The sequence below is a fragment of the Hippoglossus hippoglossus genome, chromosome 6, assembly GCF_009819705.1.
Source record: "Hippoglossus hippoglossus isolate fHipHip1 chromosome 6, fHipHip1.pri, whole genome shotgun sequence".
Lineage (NCBI taxonomy): Eukaryota > Metazoa > Chordata > Actinopteri > Pleuronectiformes > Pleuronectidae > Hippoglossus > Hippoglossus hippoglossus.
The window spans coordinates 9,099,606-9,119,912 of record NC_047156.1 but is presented as its reverse complement, the minus strand read 5'-3'; the positions used below and the strand labels follow the sequence as shown (position 1 = coordinate 9,119,912).

At 39.1% G+C, this 20,307-nt stretch overlaps 1 long non-coding RNA gene across 1 annotated transcript; it reads right to left on the bottom strand.

The window, feature by feature from the left end:
• Nucleotides 1–365: 365 nt before the first annotated feature.
• Nucleotides 366–20,290, bottom strand: LOC117763454. The gene is made up of 3 exons (XR_004614167.1): nt 20,147–20,290; nt 14,205–14,209; nt 366–375 (listed from the first exon to the last, which is right to left on the bottom strand). It is a non-coding gene; the product is annotated as an uncharacterized LOC117763454 (long non-coding RNA).
• Between the last annotated feature and the right edge of the window lie 17 nt (nt 20,291–20,307).

Here is a 20,307-nt window from a genome sequence, read left to right as displayed (position 1 = left end):
TGGCCTCAGCTAAAAACTCTCTTTCGTTCCCCTCTCTACGCTTTTTCTCTGCAGTCAAATCCCCCCCCTCCAGCTTACCCCTTCTGGGCAATGTTGTCTCAAGTTTCTGTTCCACTTCATCTCTCTTCCCAGCATTTGCCTCTACCAGTAAAAATTGCCCTCGACAAAATCCTTTTAAAAGCGTAGATCTGTGAAAAGTGTAGAGATAAAGGCCACTGGTCTTGGTGCAGTGGAACCCCGCATGCATGATGCCGGGAAAAGCCCATTTACAGCAACCCTGCAACCGCTATGATAACGTATCACATTCAAGCTCATCATTTTGGGATTCAATTTCAAATTTTTGCAGCTGCACACAGGAGTAATAAAATGAACAAGCTTGTGATGTAACTGTGCCTTAAAAATTACAGTGGAATCAAATGGCACAAAATAAATGATGGAAGTCAGACAAACATATTGGTGACATTCCTTGTTACAACAGTTCCCTGTATCCATCACAGAGATATTTAGGCCTTCTGCAAACTAAAATGGATTTTATTGGTATAATTAATATAATATTTTAACAGATACACAACCTCTGTTTTACAAAATGCACCAACACATACTAATGGTTGTTTAAAGATGCATGCCAGGCCAGTAAGTGGTGATAACATCCACTTGAATGAGACATCAAACACAAGAGCAGAACATTCTGAGGATGCCCAGTGAAATACTTTTTCTAGCAGTAGAACAAAAATATTAGTTTACTAAAACTACTGAAAATACAAGTGTTGATTGAGTTGATTTGACACTAAATATCCCAACAATATTAAACTCATATGACCCACGTATGTCGGTTGTCCGAACCGTCCTGTACGACCAAAATTAACTTTGTCGGGTTTTACAAAGTATGAGGAATAACGTTGATATAAGAGCTGACGTCAAACTCAGCTAGCTAAAAGTTATCAGCTAGTGTGGACACTATGATTGTTGTGTACATATGTGTGTGTGTTTATACCTGTTTAATTACACAAAACAGTTTTCTTTAAAGTTTTGGGGTTTGATGACGTGAAAACACAGACAGACGCGTGTCTAATAGAAGAAACGATACATGTGACTGCTTGTTCATTACTATTATGTCATGTGATCAAATAGAGACTGATGAAGGGTCTACACTCAGAGGACATGTGGTATAGCCAATGGATGAAAAGTGTATTTGCCTCCAGTTTCTTCACTTTTATTTCTAGCACATGGCCCAAGGTAATACGGTGAAACCCCAATAATCAATGGCAGCAATGTTAAGTTAAGTTATAAAACTAAACCTGCAAGCACTGATACCAAATAAAGAATTTGCTGCTGTTGTTACAATGGGAAAACATGTGAAGATAGAAGGAGAGTGCTTTCAGTGTGTGGATAGGTTCGTATACTGGCATGCTGTGTAAATAATTGGCAGTCTTTTCTTTATGTTCGAGTTAGAGGTCAATGGTTTTTCTGTGCGCTTTGACACAAACAATTTCTCACTGCGTGAGGAGGAAAAGGAACAGACAGCTAAAGAATCCTTGTGCTACATCACTATCCTTCACTTGTGTGTTTCTCAGTCCGAGACGGCACAGTGAGTGACAGCTCTGGTGTTTCGACTGACTCCTTTAACAAAGAGAACAGCACATGTAATAAACTATTGTGAATAGCACTGATTTGGCACCTCAGTCTAAAATGTTTTCGTTTGATGTTTTTAAAGTTCTGGTGTTCAAAACAACCTTTATTCCCAGGATGTGGATTTTCTCTCTTTCCTTCGTGTATAATTTTATACAATATAAAAAAGTAAAAGATATGAGGGTAAAAATATACAGTTTCATTGCAGAATTGGTGAAAACGAAGCTCAGCAGGTGTCGTGGTGAGATGCTCGTGGCCTTGGAGCTCTGAACAAACAGGTATTCAGCTCAGACCTTCATCAGGGCTTAACAGAAATAAAGGGTTTTACCGTGTATTTCTCTTTTGTCATCTAATTAATGAATAAATTATATTTCATGATTTCTGTAGTAAACTAAAATAGTAAATACAGTGTGTAGACGGATGCCTGCATGTAGTGCTTTCATGCTTTCTACTGTTTAAAAGACAGCAAGACAAATATCTATTACACAGAGACACAGAGACACAACGTTTCAAAGTCTCAGTCTCGTTAGACGCTGTATTTTTGTTGCCCTAACAACGATGTACAGACAGTACAATGGCTTTGGTTTTGCTCTAAAAAAAGATCCCTCTGTACAAAATGTATCCCTGCTATAATTGTATTCTTTATTTATTTTTCTAAGCACACAGTCTGATACGGCTACAGATGTCACTGTAATACACATTCTGGTTCCCTGTAAGATTCTTATATACCATCTGCTGTGATTTTCACCGAGAGGTGTTCACGACTAGAGAAGGAGAGGCTCTGCCAGGACGCGTCTGACTTCTTTGATGGCATCTGTTGCAGGATTTCTGACCCGTCCTGCTTTAGTCCTCCGCTCAACTTCCACCAGAATAGTGGCCCACTCTCCTTGTGGCAAAGGTGGGAGAGGCACCGCACTTTAAAAGCCTTTTTTGGGGGCTGCCATGTGTCTGTGGATGCCCCTGGTCTCTGTGCCTCCTCTGTTTATCTTTGTTGCTTGTTGACAAACGGTATTGGGATACTATGCTTTTACTTGATTGTAATTTTTTTACCCTTTTGCTATTACTTTTAAATCATGTTCTATTATATAATTTGCTGTTTTTAGTTTGTAATTGTATTTTTTTAGCTTTTTGTCCTCGATGTTTAGTAGTAGTAGTTGTATCAATCCAATATCAACCACACGTGCATGGAAAACAAGAGTCCTCATGATATTGACATATTAATATACAATTCTAGTACTAAGAAATCAAAAAGTTTAATGTAAAGTAGGTGGAGTGAATCTAAACCACCTTGTGAGATCCGCTCAGCATATTTTCATTAACCGAGCAGCAGGGACACTGCAGGATCTTCTATGGTTGCAGGCGTGTTTTGTATGAATAGATTTGTTGTTTGTGATCCCAATCACTTGAAGAGTCTTCTCTAGATTACCTTTACAATCTCACAAACGCACTGAAGGTAAAGCCGAGCCCATCCATCTTATTACAAATCTATAGCTTTCAAACATTAATAGGCTTAACGCGGCATAATCCAGGTTTTTCATCTCTTCTGCAGAAAACCTGCAAATCCTGTTTTTGACTGAAGAAACAACCACGAGAAAGTGGGGAGCTCGTAAACAGGAAATACATCGTTCATTTTTACAGTTGGAGGACAACATGAATACAGCTTGCTACACTTACTTCATACTTTACTGTGCAAGTTAAAGTATCCATCATAAAGATAACTGATGATGTTGACCATCTATATACAGCAGCTTCCACAGGCTTAAATATCATTAAGGTCGGAAAAACTTTTTTTAAAAAAGTCTTCACTTCCAAACAGAAGTCGAAACAGACTGATACTCATCTGTGCTTCTCGAGGAATGTGGAGGAGTTAAGGCTCATCATGCTCATATCTGTTGGACTTCACTTCCATCCAGACTTTCTGAAACAAAGTGGCAAAAACTAAATTTAAAATGACACTAGATCTTGCCGGCAGCAAACAAGATAACTAACTGCCCCACTACAGTCCTCTTTCTTAATAACATCTTCATATCCTGGAACCGATGACATGGTCTATGACTCTAAAATGAAAAGGTGGAAAGAATGGTGAGTGTCACTGAGACTGATCACTCTTAATTATTGTACATATCGTGTACAACATATCGTGTGATATTCAAAATAGGTAAGCTTGTCTTAATTTACAGTCCGTTCCAACACCTTGTTTTTGCTTGTTCTTTTGTATTTCGTTTGTATTTAACTCTCTGTAGTTAAAATATGAAAATGTTTAAGACTTAAAACATTTTTTTAAGAACACTTAATCGTCACAGTATATAACACCAAGTCAGGGATATCAATCTGTCCATTTAGGAAGCACAAGTGACTGTGAATCAATTTTACCTGCTTTGGTTCAAATGAAAATGACAATAGGTGCAATGGAGGCAAAAGTAAGACAACGGTTTTCCATGTGGTGGCCATGTGGTGATTCTTCTCTAGTTTCGTGTTCTGCTGCACAGGTGGTGCAGCTCCTCCAGGATGCCTCATCCATATGTGCGTTCTCAAGGTTTGCTGTGTCTCCCCAGCACAGTCTCAAGAGCATGGAGTAGATACCAGGAGACCGGCCATTACAGGAGGAGAGCTGGAGGACTGGTATCTGCCCCTTTTGTGCGAGGAGGAACAGGAGGAGCACTGCCAGAGCCCTTCAAAATGACCTCCAGCAGGCTACTGGTGTCAAGGTTTCTGACCAAACTGTCAGAATCATCAGTAAAGATCAACTGTTCCCTTGATTTGTTTGAGCAGTGTGTATTTACCATGTGTTTTATGGCTTGATTTCAAGTGGCATGTAAAGAGAACCCTCTCTCTGCCTCTTCAGTCACAGAGACTGCCATTACATTTCCCCCTGAGCGGATTGTGGTCGAGCTGTTGTGGAGAAAATAAGTTATTACATGAATGAAAATGATCGAGCCGGAGCCAGAGGCTCTCGGAGGCTACAATTTACATGAGCACTGCATTTTGTTTGCCCACCTTAGTGTGATGGATGGCTCCCCAGACCCTGATGAAATGGATTGCATCAGTTATTTATTTTTTCTTGGACAATGCCATGTTCTCGTCTGTGCGCTATCAGTGCAACGGCACATCTATTACATCTGTTTTCATAAAGTGTGGATTTTCTACCACACATCACTTTAACATATACCTTATGTATTTATTAGCCCAACTGCATCCAGCACCTGAGCAACTGGCCTCTTATGATTTCCAAGTCAGCGTTGAAGGCAGAATCCCAAGACATTTGTGTTTCGATAAACAGCACTTGATTTACTGTATGAACATGATATGCAGGAAATTGTAGTGTCACCTGTCTGTGGGTTTGCATGGCGTGTAAATGTGGAGAAATACATGAAAAACATGTAAACCTGATAGAAAATATACTATTGAGAGAAGGTCTTAACAAATTGCTAAATGACTTTTATTTTAGAGAGCATGAAGATAGTGTTTGCCATTGGGAGAGCTTTTCCTGTATTATTCCTGTCAAAGCCGTAACTTGAAATCAGAAACCTTCTCTTCATGCTTTACTATTAAGGCAAATATAGGTAATGTTGTTATAATGACTCACTTTATTGCAGATTTTCTGCACCCATTAGAACCCATTTTATTTAATAATAGCACAGGTTTACTGGGAATTGATATGTAGCAAAGGCTTTTTACTAGTTACTGCACGTGTAATATTACAGCATACTAAATAATGACATGTGTATTTAAATGTCTTGTAAAAATATCAGAATAGAAGAATCGTAAAACTTCATGTATCAGCTGGCATTGCAGCAGTGGCCACTGTCCAGTAATTGCCACTTAGCTCATTGCAGTTAGTCAGTTAATGATCAGTTTATCGTGAAATGCTAATTAAATCATGTTTCTGCCTGAACTCATGTGATGTTTGTTTTTGTATTTGTGTTTGTAATAGGAGGAGTGTGGCTCTGGGAAGGAAACTAGAGGAATCATTAACTGAATAATACAGTTTAGTAGTGTGCTAGTACAGAGGCATAGAAAAGGTGCAGTGACGGGTGCATTTACTGACACATTTGTATAAGCTCCTGCTGTTTGTGTGCTTTTATTTTTGTGTGTGCTGTTTGTTCATTGTGTGATATTGTATGCTGTTACATTTATGGTACAGTCAAACCTATGTGGGTTGTGTAATGGGAAAGTGAAGCATCTTTGGCGTCTAGAATAATTACCAATGGGAAAATATCCATCCCTCCACCCGACACAGGGCCCTGCAACACCCGGCGTTGTTTACGTAGCAAATGCACTTGAGCAACATCGAGTGCCCAAGGGTGTTTTGTTCTTAAAACAAAGGGCGGTCAGGCGCTATGTCGGCGGATTGCTATCTTGAGGCAGTGGAAAATCGACTGGGCTTTTGATCAACAAAAACCCTGATCTGAAGTCAGTGCTCCAGTACTCCACTGTTATTTTAAAGGCTCATATGCACCGAGATGCAGGCGAACACAACTCACGTAGACTGTTAAACGCACAGATCGTCGTGCTGTGTGTGAAGAGTCGATGTTAAAATCACTGCTGTGGAATACAGACTATGAAATGGAAGAGATATTTACTAAGAGAAGTTTACTACTACTTAGTACAGTAGTGTGCTGCATTTACGATGGAGTCAGAAATGAAATCCGATACAGACGACTCTATGTTAACTACACTTAACTCCTCTCAGGTTGAATATTAATCAAACTGCGGCTGAAACTGCATTAAAATAATGATTTGTAATTTCACATTTATGTGGGAGGCAGCCATCGTGTTAATGGGTTTGAGCTCACGAGCAGAGTCCTGCTTCCTTACTGATTCATGCACTGTGGGGAGAAAAAAACAACACATTTTTACAACCACATTACATCATTACCCCAAACTTATCAAGCATATCTATATTGCAAATTAGAATTAGGCCAATTCCCCATGTTGGAAGTGGTTGTGTGTGGTGAGAGCCAGCAAAGAACAATTTAGTGGAATAATATGTAATGATTTGTGTCGAGGCAGAAAGGGCAGTGGTAATGAAGACTGCGCTTGCCTGATTACGTTTTGCATTTTAGATTCATGAGGGAGATATCACTTCATAAATGGAAATGTACATTGATAATTTCTGCATTTGTGGAAGATGCTTTTCTCATTACCACCTCCGACACGAACAAAGGTCAACTACTGGAAATCTATAATATTGAGGTCGGAGGTTAATTTATGTAGAAGTGCACGACAGCTCTGCTCTGTGCTTTGGAAACTGTTGTTGTTATTTTAAATCGGCCCTGTTGTTGAGGTGAAGTCGGGCTTTTCAAAATAAGACCCATCCGTCTTGCTGAGTGACTCTGTCCTGTAATGTGGTGACTCTGACAAAAGGATCCCAACCCAACAAAGGGAGAAAGGAAAAGCGGTGAGATGGCACGAACACAATAGATGCAGTGCTGGAAGACCATCTGACAAGTATTTAACCAGAGTATTTAACTGCAAACTAAGCTTTGAGAGCCAGATTTTATTCAACATGCTCCGTGCTTCCGTGCCCGTCTATTCAGGAGATTTCATTTAAACTTCTTTTCATCACATTGTTGTATTCACGTGTCTTTTTTGTCTCTTTATTATTTATGATCCTTACATTTGCCTTGTCGTGTATAAAAATGTTGCATTTGCCACCTCCTGAATCAGATAAATTCCTTTGTCCTCCGGAAAATGTGGCACAAATAAGAGTTCTTTTCGAAGGATGGTGATATACTATTTGAAAATTAAAAGAAAAAAAAGAACCCTGTTTCAATATAATACCTTACAATCATATAAAGATTTAGGGGTTGACTTCAGTTAAATTTCATGCCTTTGGGGCTGCAAAAGCCTTTAATCTGGACATTTATTATCCAGCTACATTTTGTTCCTGCAATGAGCCTCAGATTAATGAATTGGCACAGTTTGGAGGATTTTTTCCCCCCCTGAAGACCTGACCTTCAGATGTATGCTCGCAAGGCACAGCGAGCTCCCGATGACACAGATGTGTGTAGAATATAAAAGAGCTTTTGTTTTTGAGCTAAACAAGCCTAATTTATCTGATCAGAAGTGGACCAGTCAGTGATTAACTTAGCTGATGTACATTTTAAGCGCCTCACGTACTGTCTCAAGTGACTGAGTTTTAATATTACATCTACAGAGTGCCGTCTTCCTTCCTTCTACGTGAGATTTAGATATTCATTATGCAATAACTGTGTAGAATATAATACAGTTACTGCGCTTAATCAAACAGTGTAACAAAATGAAATGCGATATATAAAATTGAAATGTAATAAAATACAAATGAGTGCGTAATGTAATACAGTATGGAAATTACGATGATGAAGAGTCTGCAGAGGTATAAAGATTATTCCATTTTGAAGGAGAAGAGTTGTGGGAAGGGAGGTGGTCAAGCAGATGCAAAGACAGCCAATCAGAGTCGGCCGTCTATCTAAAACACTGACACTGTAACAAACTGGAGTTGTTGGGTTTGGAGGCTGAGAGCAGTGACCACACTGTGATTGTCTGGATGCTTTATGAATGTCTACATAAAGTTATACCTGTGAGAAATGCCAGGTTTCTTATTATGTTATGATGCTTGGTGCTTGAAATTCAACTGAATTGAATACCTTTTATTTTAGTTCATACATTTTTTTGCCATGGATTTTGTGAAGCCCTTTGTAACCTTGTTTAGATAAGTGCTATACAAATAAAGTTATTATAATTGTTATTATTACTGACTTACTCCTTGTGAGTGTTCCACCAAACCACAAACCATTTACGAATATGATGTTCTTGAAATGCCCAAAATAGGAGCTCGTACAATATCTGCAGTTTCATACCTTAAATAGACTGTGAGTCATGTTGGGGAGAAGGATGTTGCTGCCTGTGGTACTGATCTATATCAGTACATGTGCAAATGTTTGAGGAGAATTCTTTACTTCTGTGTTTGCTTCAAAAAACCATTTGCTTGCATGGTTTTGGATTTTAACTCCGTTTGAGAGCTGTCAGAGAATCAGATGTATTAATTCACGTCAAGAGCAAACTGCGGAAACTTCCAATAATGTTGCTGTGAGACAATAAATGAATTGAGCTAAAGCACATCACAAATAATTCATGCCGGTATTACAGTAACAAAAGCATCTGAGCAGAGCACTTACCCCTGCCAAGGCCCAACAGTTCCCTCATGAAACCACATTTAAATTCACTAGAACTGGATTTTTATTTGGATCTGCACCAAATCGCTCTCATGAATAATAACCCCCCTAAATATGCCTAATTTTCTCATCATGATCCATAAATTATTCTCAGAGAAATCGACGGAAATGTGGAAAAATACCTCTCGCAATGTTGAAGAAGGCACCAAAGTGATAGGAGCTCTTTCCTGACCCATACCACATCTTTCCACCAAGTTTCGTAGTAATCCATTCAGTGTTTTTTTTTTTTGCATAGTCCTGGGAATTAACAGGCAAACAAACGCAGACAAAAACCAAACCTCTTCACAGCCCACATCTCCTCTTGCCAGGAAAGCATTACGGTTCAAGACCAGGGCACGATTTGGCATAGGGTCATTTAGAGTATCCACTTTTTTCCTTTGACTGTCCCACCTGCCAGAAAAACCCATCTGTAAGAATACTTAAAGAAGAGAGAGCATTTCATTCCTTTGTTCCTGACATTTAATCACTGAACCCAATTCGCAGGGATTCAGGCCAATGGATCTTGGCAATTTTTAGGAATCTCATTTGCCAGTCATCATCACGGACCATAAAATCAGCACAGTCTCTCCGCTGGTATCTCACCTCAGCCTTGCATTGGAAAGAAGCTCCAATAATATCAAATCACTCAGTGTGTATCATTATGCAGGAGTATTATACGCCCGTATTGAGAACCATTTAAGTTGAATTTATTACACTTGAATTATTCATCGCTCTAAAACGCTCATTATTTTTGGTGTACATAACTCAAAGGATCTGGATGACTCATGAATTCACATTTTACAATTACATTAGTGGTAGATACACAAGATACTGTAAGGAATATTTACTTCTGCGCCAGAAAGAGGACAGTACTTACCACAGATACGAGTCATCAGGGAATTGAATTACTTTATAATGAAACTCCTCGGTTTATGTGTCACTTGTTGCAGCATTAATCTGAATAAAAAGTACGGAAGCAATAGCAGTGAGTGCCTACAATGTGTTTGCCAGTAATGTTTTGCCTCAATTGTTGTCCAGGGCCAACCGGCATTTTCCTCTAAGAGGGGGAAAAGCAAGAAATGCTGCATTTTACTTAACAGTTTGTTCAGAAAATTTTCCTGCAGTACATTTTTGTTTGCAAGCAATAATTGGCTTAAATTGAATGGATCTCTCAGGCTGTTATTCCAGCACTGGGCACACAAAGTATATTACACAGTATATTTCTGACTTTGCTGAACCCTCTTATAGCTACACAGCTGGGCCACACACTGAACATATCAATTGAGTAATAACAGTCTACAATGTGGGTATTAATCTGTATATTTAGATTCTTAAAATCACATCCAAATTGTTGTATGAAGTTTTTAAAGCAATTTCCCTCAAATGGTTCTTCCATCATTGCTCCCCAGCATTGTGATTGCCCCCTAGTGTTCAGTGGTACCTGGACTGCAAAACGACGTGTTCCAGTCAAGGTCACAGTTTTCAAAAAAAGGAATAGTCTGATTAAGCGTTGCGTCAGTATGTTTAATATCCAGCTGACAGAAACAGATGGTTTCTATTTCACGTTATTGATCGTTCCTTTTAATGTAATGACCCATTTACACTGTACATGACTATCAGGTTTCCCATTTGCCCCCAGAGCACCTGAAGACTTTCCATACGTCTCATAATGTTTGATTTTAATAATAATGAATTGCTTTGACTAAAAAATTACTTGAAAGAACACTTGTGGTGTGTAATCAGGACAGGACTTGAAAAAGTTGGATCCACTGCATAGACCTTCCGTGCAAATCCATCACATTATAAAGAAGCACAGATGTTTTTAGATTTACAGACAAGCAACAGTAGCTGGTGGCTATCGTGCATTTCAGTGTTTTAAATCCAAATTCACTGCTCAATTAAAGTACTGACAGTCTATTATACAAGGAGAAGTGAACGAGTAAACAAGGCACCGTTTATTTTAAAACTTAGGAGCTTTATATGAAAAGCAAACAGGTTTTAACTTAGTGTGTATATGCAAAACAGATTATTTTGTTCCAGAACAGAACAAGTTGTTTTTAAGTTCCTGTGTTAATGTAAGTTGAAATCTTATGTGCACCGTCCACATTGTCAAGCTGTATGTCCTTCTTGGTTGAATAAATACTGGCTGCTTGGATATATGTATTTGCAGGAAAGGGCCAGGAATGATTCAGGTATGAGAGATATTTGTTTCCCAGCTACATTGCAAGACAAGACAAAGACAAATGTTCACAATGTGGTTGCTCCTACAATTACTTTCACATTACTATTGCTGTATGTGACAGTTAAAATATACCAACTGCAAACCCCCCAATTTGCTGATTAGTGTCAAAAGTAAGAGAACCCTCACTGGAACTATATAGATTTTCCACTGTCATACAGAGGGCAAGCAGCTGTGTATTTCCATACCAGCCGAAGATGTTTTTTTGCAAATGAATCCTCAGATATTTTTTTGCAAATGAATCCTCAGATGTTTCGTATATGTGTTCAGACAGCGTGAATACAAAATACAAAAAAATGTGCTCACAACTATGCCCAACTGAGCAATATGACATTTCCCTAAAAACGTATTAAACACAAGCCAATAAAAAGCCTTCAGTTTCTGCATCATAAGCCTCCTACAGCAACTTCTGAAAGATGGAAAGAAAAAATATCAGGGTTAATTGTGTTGCTTTTGATTGATGAACTTTTTCACTGCAATTTAAAAAAAAAAATTATATATATATATTTTCCAATCTGTTATCTATGGTTTTCCTTATAGCCTATAGGTTTTGCAATACAGCAATTTTGCCTGAAATGTGGTACCGATATAAAAGTTATAAAAAATGTTATTAAAGTAATTTAAATGTCTGAAATACGTAGTAGGATCTGTGAAAGGTTGTGAGAGATGCACATTTTAAAGGAAAAAAAGGCCTCTGAGCGTGGCAAATTTTTTGGCACGCTAAGCAGGGTCAGTCGGTACATCCCACAATCACAGTTTCCACGGGAACACAGACACGGAGCCCTGCAACAGCCGACACTGCCTCCCATGATCGCCCACATAGAACAAAACCCAACCATTATTACAGTGTTTTGTTGTGCATGTGTGTAAATGTGAGCATATAACTGCAGAGAGAGAGAAAGCAAGGGACTGGGTGTCTGTTTTCACATGGCTGGTTAGCCACGTCTACATATGCAGCTGGGTGCTCGCTTCGCTGCTAAGTTCAGACACGGAAAAAAACACACCCTTTAGAAAGTAATCTTCCTCATAGGGAGGCGAAGCTTTATGATGGAGAGGGGTTTTTTCAGGATCCTGCGTGCTCAGAATTTGAGTACTCCTCAAGCAGGAGGGTGACAATAGCTTCGCTGTGACTCCGCTCTACTCCATCATCCTCTAACAGATGTGTCCTGGTTATAGAACAGAGGCTCCAGTCAGAAATATCAACTAACCTCGATGTCCTGAGCTCTACTGTTGGACTTGGATGTCACCGGAGCTGTAATCACACCTGTTGACTGTCCTCTGGAAAAGTAATGTGCTGCTTTGGACGAGACAACGGGAGCTGGAAACAAAAGTCATGTTGTTGTTCTGTGGAGAATCTATAAGCAAGGGACATTATTTTGGGGGCTGGAGTTCTTCTGGTTTCTGTTTCTAGTTTGACCAATCACGTTTGAGAAGGCTTTAGTTTCCAGCTGGTTAGCAGTACACGTGGAGACTGAGGTGACATTAGCCAAAAATGTCATCTGGACCCAAATCACCAAGTATCGCTGTCGGTGTTTAGTGTGTTTAGTGTTTAATGTCCGCTATCTACAGCAGATGCCGGAAAATGTTGGCTGTTGTCCCTAGAGGCTAATTTGTCATCAGACGATAGCTAACGGGGGGAAACATACAGTGAAGTGATTCAGATGTGTTGAATCCAAAATCTTTTTTGAGTTGTTCGGGATATATTTAAAGGAATTGAAGGTCAGATGTCGCAATTGAACCTGCAACCCTGGATATATATATTTTTTCTACATGATGACTTTGCATTGCTTTCGTGTTTTTAGGTCCTTCTGGTAAACGTATTCTGCAGAACCCGAAGAATATGTTGCCTCAAGCGCACGTCACTCCATTCCTAGGATCTCCTTATGGAGGGGAAGGTAAATTCTCAACGACATCTTGCTTTATAAGTACGGTTTTCTCATATAAACTTAGTTTTTGTTGCCCTGTTACATGAGCGATATCTATCTATATATATATATATGTCTCACATTATACATCTCTCGGGCTTCAGGCGCTCTCCAGACTTGCTCACTCTCCCCTGTGGAGCAGTGAGCACTGAAATTTGCATGAAGTAGTTCAGTCAGGATGAACCCTGCAGCCCACGTGGTGCAGGCTGTATAAATAGCCACCGTACCATAAACCGACGATCACTTTCTTCAGGTGAATTAAAGAGCAACGTGACAAACGAGGGGATTTACCTCTCAACGATAGCCTCGTCTCCCGTTCTTTGATGTGATGCCACAGCTCCTGTCCCAGTCTCACTGCAGTGCTCGATCCCTCTCTGCCAGGAACTAAGAGCTTGCTGCGGGCATCCAGCTCCCAGACTGCACTGCAGTTTGCATCCCTCCCATCCCATATCTGATGATGTAGACCTGGGGACAGAGAACACACTTTAAGCAGTGGCTGTTACAACATGGCAGGATTTTAGCCTACAAGACAGAGTTCCTTGACTTCAGATCAGAAATACTTCCTCTCCATGTGTACTTGTAAAAACACCTTGCAAATGATCTGCAACTTGTAGAACTCAGTGTTCTTTGATAGTCCTGTAATAGAAGCTTCCCGAGTGCATTCGGATTCATGATGCAGTATCTGAAGGAAAAGGAACTGTTATCTCTGGAAATCTGGCAGGTTGTGAAAATAAGGGCACATCAGACAAATCAATCATTTTGAAAGTACTTTTTTTTCCAACTTTTTTCTATGAATCTGTAGCGTACCTGGAAAAAAAACAAGATGGAGCTAAGATATAATATGTAACAGCTCCTTGGTGTTTATTAAGTTGTTTCCTTCCATCTTGAATATGTTGGACAGTCTCAAGCGATCATATAGAACATTTGACCACAGGGTGAGTTCCTCCACGAATGGCAGCTGCTTAAGAAACAGATGTTTATTTCTCCTGGTCGTTGCCAAGTGAAGTTGTTTTGTCCGTTTGTTGTTTCACCACTGTCAGTATCTCCAGCATATACACAACAAACTGCAGCTCATGTCGGTATCTATACAGTAGCTCTTGAAATGTACATAGATTTAAAAATGTATAATTTCTAAACAACTCATTACAGTAATAAAGTACATGTTTGTTCATGATTTTTAATGTAAGAAAGTACTCACTAACCCCCCTGAAATACTGTTCCTACACAGTTTTCTATCCAACACCGCTGTAAATTATACACATAAGAAAACCCACGGGCATTCCAAACAGAGCCCTGGCATTAAGCACCCATTAATTTACTCGAGCCTCAGGAGCAGAATAAATAAGAAAATGAGGAGTTTAATGGTGCATTATTGAGGAGCCAGTGGAACAGGCCCTGGGCTGTGTTTTCAATGCAACTATTTAAAGTATAAAAATATAAAACCAACCTGTCATACACTTGAAAGGGCAGGCGAGTCGGCATTGTACACTATAATGCATGGTTTCCTCAAGGAGTGAGCTGCGTGCTGTAGCTCGCTCGTGATTGGCTGACACAGTTACGCAGATGAGCTGACCTCTCGGTGGAAGTAGTTAATCAAAGGGCAAACTTTCAAATGAGTTTAGCAAACGGGATTGTTGTGCATTTTGTGTAGGTTCACAACTTTACAGTTTCTCCCACATAAGAGACACATTTTGATTCAGCAAGAAAAAAAAGCTGTTTCCTTCTCTTGATTATACATGTTTGTCAATGTTTCAAATGTTTTTTACAGTGTTTTCCATTAGTGGTCAATGTTTGATATATCTGATTAAAGATGTATTTTTGAGCAGATCTTTTTTTTCATGCTGTTTTTTCCTCCTCACTCCAGTTAATACACTGATGTGAACATCTTCATATTCCCACGTCACATGGGATTATTTTTTTAATATACACTTGGTTTGACTGATGCTCAGTCGGTGCAGCAGCTTCACCCTTGATTCACACAGTGCATCTAATCAAAGCCTCCTGTTGGGAAAAGCAAATGAAAGCTCTGCCCCGATCTCTTGCTCCTGCCTCACACACTGTCTGTCGCATTGACTGAAGACTGTAAACACACAGTTGGGGGGGGGGGGGGGGGCAAGGTAAATCACATCCATGATTGATTGATTGACTAATGGTAATTGATTAATTCACGGACTACCTGGAAGCCAGCAGGCCCGTATTGTAGTTCTTCAGATCAGCACTAAATGTTTTATAGGATTTATTTTTAATCAATCAGTCATACAGTAAATCTGCAGACACTAATAGTAACAACACTCTGTATGACTTTAAAATTGTGTGATAATTCTCAGTAGGTCTTCATGAGCATTGGCTGAAGCACGACTGGATGCATATGTGGGAAATGCATGATGCCTTGGATTCAAATTACCAAACTACGAGAACTGCCCCCATGACGTAGACAAATGTAAATTCACTTTTGATGATGACGTATCAGTGGAAACTACGACTGTTCTGGAATAACTAGAACAATCGTATAGCATTCAGCAACTAGAACTCAGGAGAGCAGATGCCACCACCAAGGCCAAACGGTCCACTTACATTCAATCAGTCCCTTTCATATGGCTTTTATCAAGATCAATGCATCACTCTCTGGGAAATTGGTGAAAATGTAAAAATAAAAGGCCTCACAATGTTACAGAAGGTGAAAATAATCCTGGATCTCTGTCTTTGTGTGGATCCACGTGTTCTTTCTCTGTCCAGGCTCCATTTCTCCACCAAGTTACGTGAACTCTGTTCTGTCGATTTTTTTGCATAATCCTGTTTACCACCAAACAAGAAAAATGGAGAGGGGCGAAAACATAACCTCCTTGGCTGGCGGAGGTAAACAATAAGAGAGAATGTGAAACAAATTCCTGGAGGCAAAGCCGTGCATGTAATATGACTCTGATAATATTTCACTTTTCTCTGGGGCTTGAAGTGAAGAGAGAGAAAGAGAGTTGGTGGGAAATCAAACAACCACAAACAAATTCCTCATTATTTCTAAGATGCGCTGGTATAAAAACATATAGTTTAATAAGTACTCAAATATTCTTTGAATTCCTAAACTCAAGAGAGGATCTACTGTACAAGCAGTATTTACTTGCTGCTAATTGGCCCAGAGGAGATGGCAATTACTCCCTGGTCCAAATGTTTACTGTTGGCTTGTCCTGTGCGATATGACGCGATCACTGACGATCACAATCTTAATTTATTTGGCTGATTACCGAAGTTGAACAGCAGCTCATGAATGCTGATGGTGGAGAACGTGCACGCGTCTCGTTCAGCTTATGCTCTGTATAGGATTCCAAACACATGATGTTTCACTAATGCAGTTTTATTAGCTCTACATACAGTACGCTGGCAAAACATTATAATGACTGGATTTTACTGGATAATAAGAATCGTGCTGGGATGTGCAGTTTTAAAACAACAGTACTAAAAGATGCATAATGATAAGACTATGTTTTTTTATGCGTTATAGATATCATTGTTGCACACACTGATTGTTACTGTGAATTCTGTGCCGAAGATACTTAAATGCTATTTTATTTTAATAGTTGATGTTATTAGTCAAATATTTGGACTTTAAAAATGGCCAACAAAGCAAATAAGAATATAATGCATTAAGGATGAAAAAAATACGTTTATTATGTCAGTGGTGTAAATTGGCTCCATGACATTTTCAGTGTTATTTATGTAACCGGCATAATTTTAAAAGTTGATAAAGTTTCTCTCAAAGTAATTGTATCAGTGGTAAATAAAGCTCACACATAGTCACAGTCTCATATCAAGCTCTGGTGTTGTTATTTCAGTTGAACAGTTGCAAAACAGTAAAAGCACCATTTTCATCTCACGGTGTGACAGATGGCAGAATATTACAGTGAATGTTCTATACGTGCCGGCATGTGGTGTGTTAGGTGCTTTTATGTGTTTTCAGACCTGCATGTCAGTCTGTCATTTTTATACCGGATTCCATGTAACAACACTGAATGTGCATATATAACCACGTTTAAAAACACACCAATTTCATATTAATAATGAATCTACATTATCATAGAAATAAAACAAAATTGAAAGGGCTTGAATGAATTAAATGGAATTACAACTTCAAATATTCAAATATTCTCTATTATGTATTTGGTCTTAGTTTTCCATGATGAAGATGGAAAATGTAATTATAATCATTGAAATGTAAAAATGAAAGGTTTAAAAGGCTCTGGTGAATATTGGCTTGCAGATTCTAAATGTGTGTGAACGTTGCTCAGAATAAAGCACTGAACTAAAGCTCTGGTTTTTAAATATCGGACTCGTACTGTTACATCTCTGTCAGTCCTCTCGGGATGGATGATGAAAACAAGAATCAGACGATACAGAAAAACAACAATAGTTTATTTTAACCATATTTTGTGTATGAACTACAAACTCTGGTCTCTATAATCGATCTCCATATCTTTTTAAAGGTCATGAAAGAATGCTTACATGAAAATCAATCTCTTATTCTTTTACAGCATGTTTCTCTTTTTCACTTTTAGAACAGGTTGTTGGCACATGTAAAATCAAAATTTAAAAAAAAATTGTTTTTGTTTAGTTTTATTCTCAAAATGATTTTTTTTTGTTTTAAATATAAATCTACAACTAGAACAGCATTCCCTCTCGGAAAAATAAAAGAAAATAATGTGGGAAAAAAAAGAACATTGACCAAAAATATTTAGATATCTTACATACATGAGACAGCTCGACTAAAATGCAACTAATTTACCATTTCAATTTTCAGACGATTTACCTCCAACTAAAGGCAAAAAAGGGGAAGATGGTTACACTCTCTTATGTCAACTGAGTAGAACTGTGATCCACATCCCGTCACTGGGAACTTAAACACAGACTTAATGACACACATCCGCGGTCGATGGTTTACAAACGTGCCAGACTCCACAGAAGTGCAATTATTGGGTGAATGGTGTCATAGGGCCAGAGTCATGTCATTGGGTTTGGACTAAAGTCACTTTGGGACCTCTTGTTCTTTAGGAATCTGTCCTCCACACTTTCAAAGATACTGCAAATGTTGTGATACATTTGAATTTGATTTAGAATTGTTTTGATCATAAAATCATATTTTAACGTACAATTTGTTTTCCATACAGAGTAACTACAGACGCACTCAATTTCCCACTGATCATTTCCACAACAGCCTCCATCATAACCAATTTGAATTTCCCTTGGAAGGTAAATCTAGGGGAATGTAGAATAAGACAAAATACATGTTCCACAAATGACCAATGTTGAATGACCAGTGTATCAGGCAAAACATGGAAAGGTAATTTGCTGCAGCGTTTTCACTTAACAGGTTGTAGATATGGATTATTAACATATGCAATTATTGCATCACATATCACAGGAGGACCCAAGGTAATACCAGTCCTGTAGGAGTAGGGCTTTAGATTATTATCTTGTTTCATTCAAGTCTTTTCATACCCAAGAAATGAGATTCTAGGAAGAACTGGTACTGATAATTTTTGTAATTCTCACCAGTACTTGGAATATGCTACAGGAAGCGACAGGAGGAAGCATATTTGTCTTTTAGGTTTTTTGAGTAGGATGCACTCACTTCATGTAAGTTTATGTCCATCCAATGACGTTGTTTTGTTAATTTGTATTATTATATATTATATTTTGCCAGTTTAAACCTGTCCTGTCTGGAGCAAACAAATGAGATGTTAATTATGCAGCAAAAATTGTTTCCAGATTTCATGGTCGATAATTTATTACTACTGTGGAAACCTTTCAGACCCAAGATGTAAGAACGTCCAAAACCCACAACTTCCTCTTGTTTTTGGGTGCAGTACCACTTCCAATTTTTCAGGATAGTGCTTTGCATCGTGATTCCACAAAAGAAATTCATGTCACTATCTGTAACAGTATTTTTTATGAGGTATTCTCCTCTGTATACGTCCTCACTGTAACTTAAACCTACAATATAATGTAAAAGACAAATCTGAATGAAACATGACAATAACAAGCTCTTTGTCGTATTTTTACTGTCGGGGGACCAAAGCTGCACTTATCTGCTAAAAATAAAACCTGGAGAATCTGACAAATGTCTGCATAACCTCTGCATTTCTGCCGCCTGGCACCGTTCTAATAGTGGGGACTTTGAAATGGTTTCCAAGGTATGGGCGCCTGCGGAGCTGTGTCCATCCAAAACCCATGGGCACATCAATTAAAATGGAAATCTTGTTGTCGCTAAGGGAAGGGTGGGGGGGAGACAGATGCAACCCACACATCTGGTTGATGCCCGATCCCACACATTCACCCCCAAAGCTTCTTGCAGCATAAGCCCTCCCGCTCGGGGGCCAAGTCCTGTGGTTGGCAGGGGCAGGGTGTGAATCTGGGACTGCCAAGCACTGCCCATGCGGAAATGTGGCACACAGATGACAGGCAATGTGCTCGGACAGCTGTATAAAGGGTTTACGCTCCTTCTCCGGCTCACCGGCCTGCTTCTGACAGCACTCTGTCCTGCAGTGCTGCGGATGAGGTAAAGGGGTCCCCAGCATGAAAAGGTGGCTTCAAAGCAATCGTCTTCACATGCAGCAGCAGTTTCAAAGCATCCTACGTGAAAGGGGAGGCCATTATACACTTGGAATATTCGGAGGCAGTGAACCTTTACCAGAGGTTGAGATCATTTTCCATGACTTTAGATTTTTACATCTTTATTTATATTTTTAGTGACAATCGTCTTAATTCTAAAGAACCCATTAGTGCTGCTCCTGTATCACGACCCCCAGAGATCAGAATTGGTCTTAACACAAGTAGTGACTTTTTCCTTTTCGTTATCAGGTCTCTGAGATGCTTGGGATTTGAGTCAAAACAAGTGGACATGGGGGATAAATTTGTACTTGCACACAAAGACAAATGTTTCTTTCATAGTTTATCTATAGAATTTAATTTGAACTCAAATATGCTTTTAATACCGAGCCTTGACTTGCACAGGAGCAGAATCAGGATGTATTCCACTCATTAAGGATCTTCAGTCTACGGATGACAGTGCAGAGTGCCTAATATGTATGTAAGAGATATAATTAAGTCGTGAATTATGACCAAATTTCGTCACCGACAGTTCTGTCAATCACCGGGAAATAATGAACAAATCATCTTGGTTACAGATGGTCACAAAGATTTCATCACTTAATTCACAGCTGGAGAAAATCACTAATGTGCTCTAGATTCCTTTCACACGTGGGGAAAACGAGGTTTCTATCTCATCCGATCCTGAAGTCTGCAGTTTACAGGGAAAAAAATTAAAATA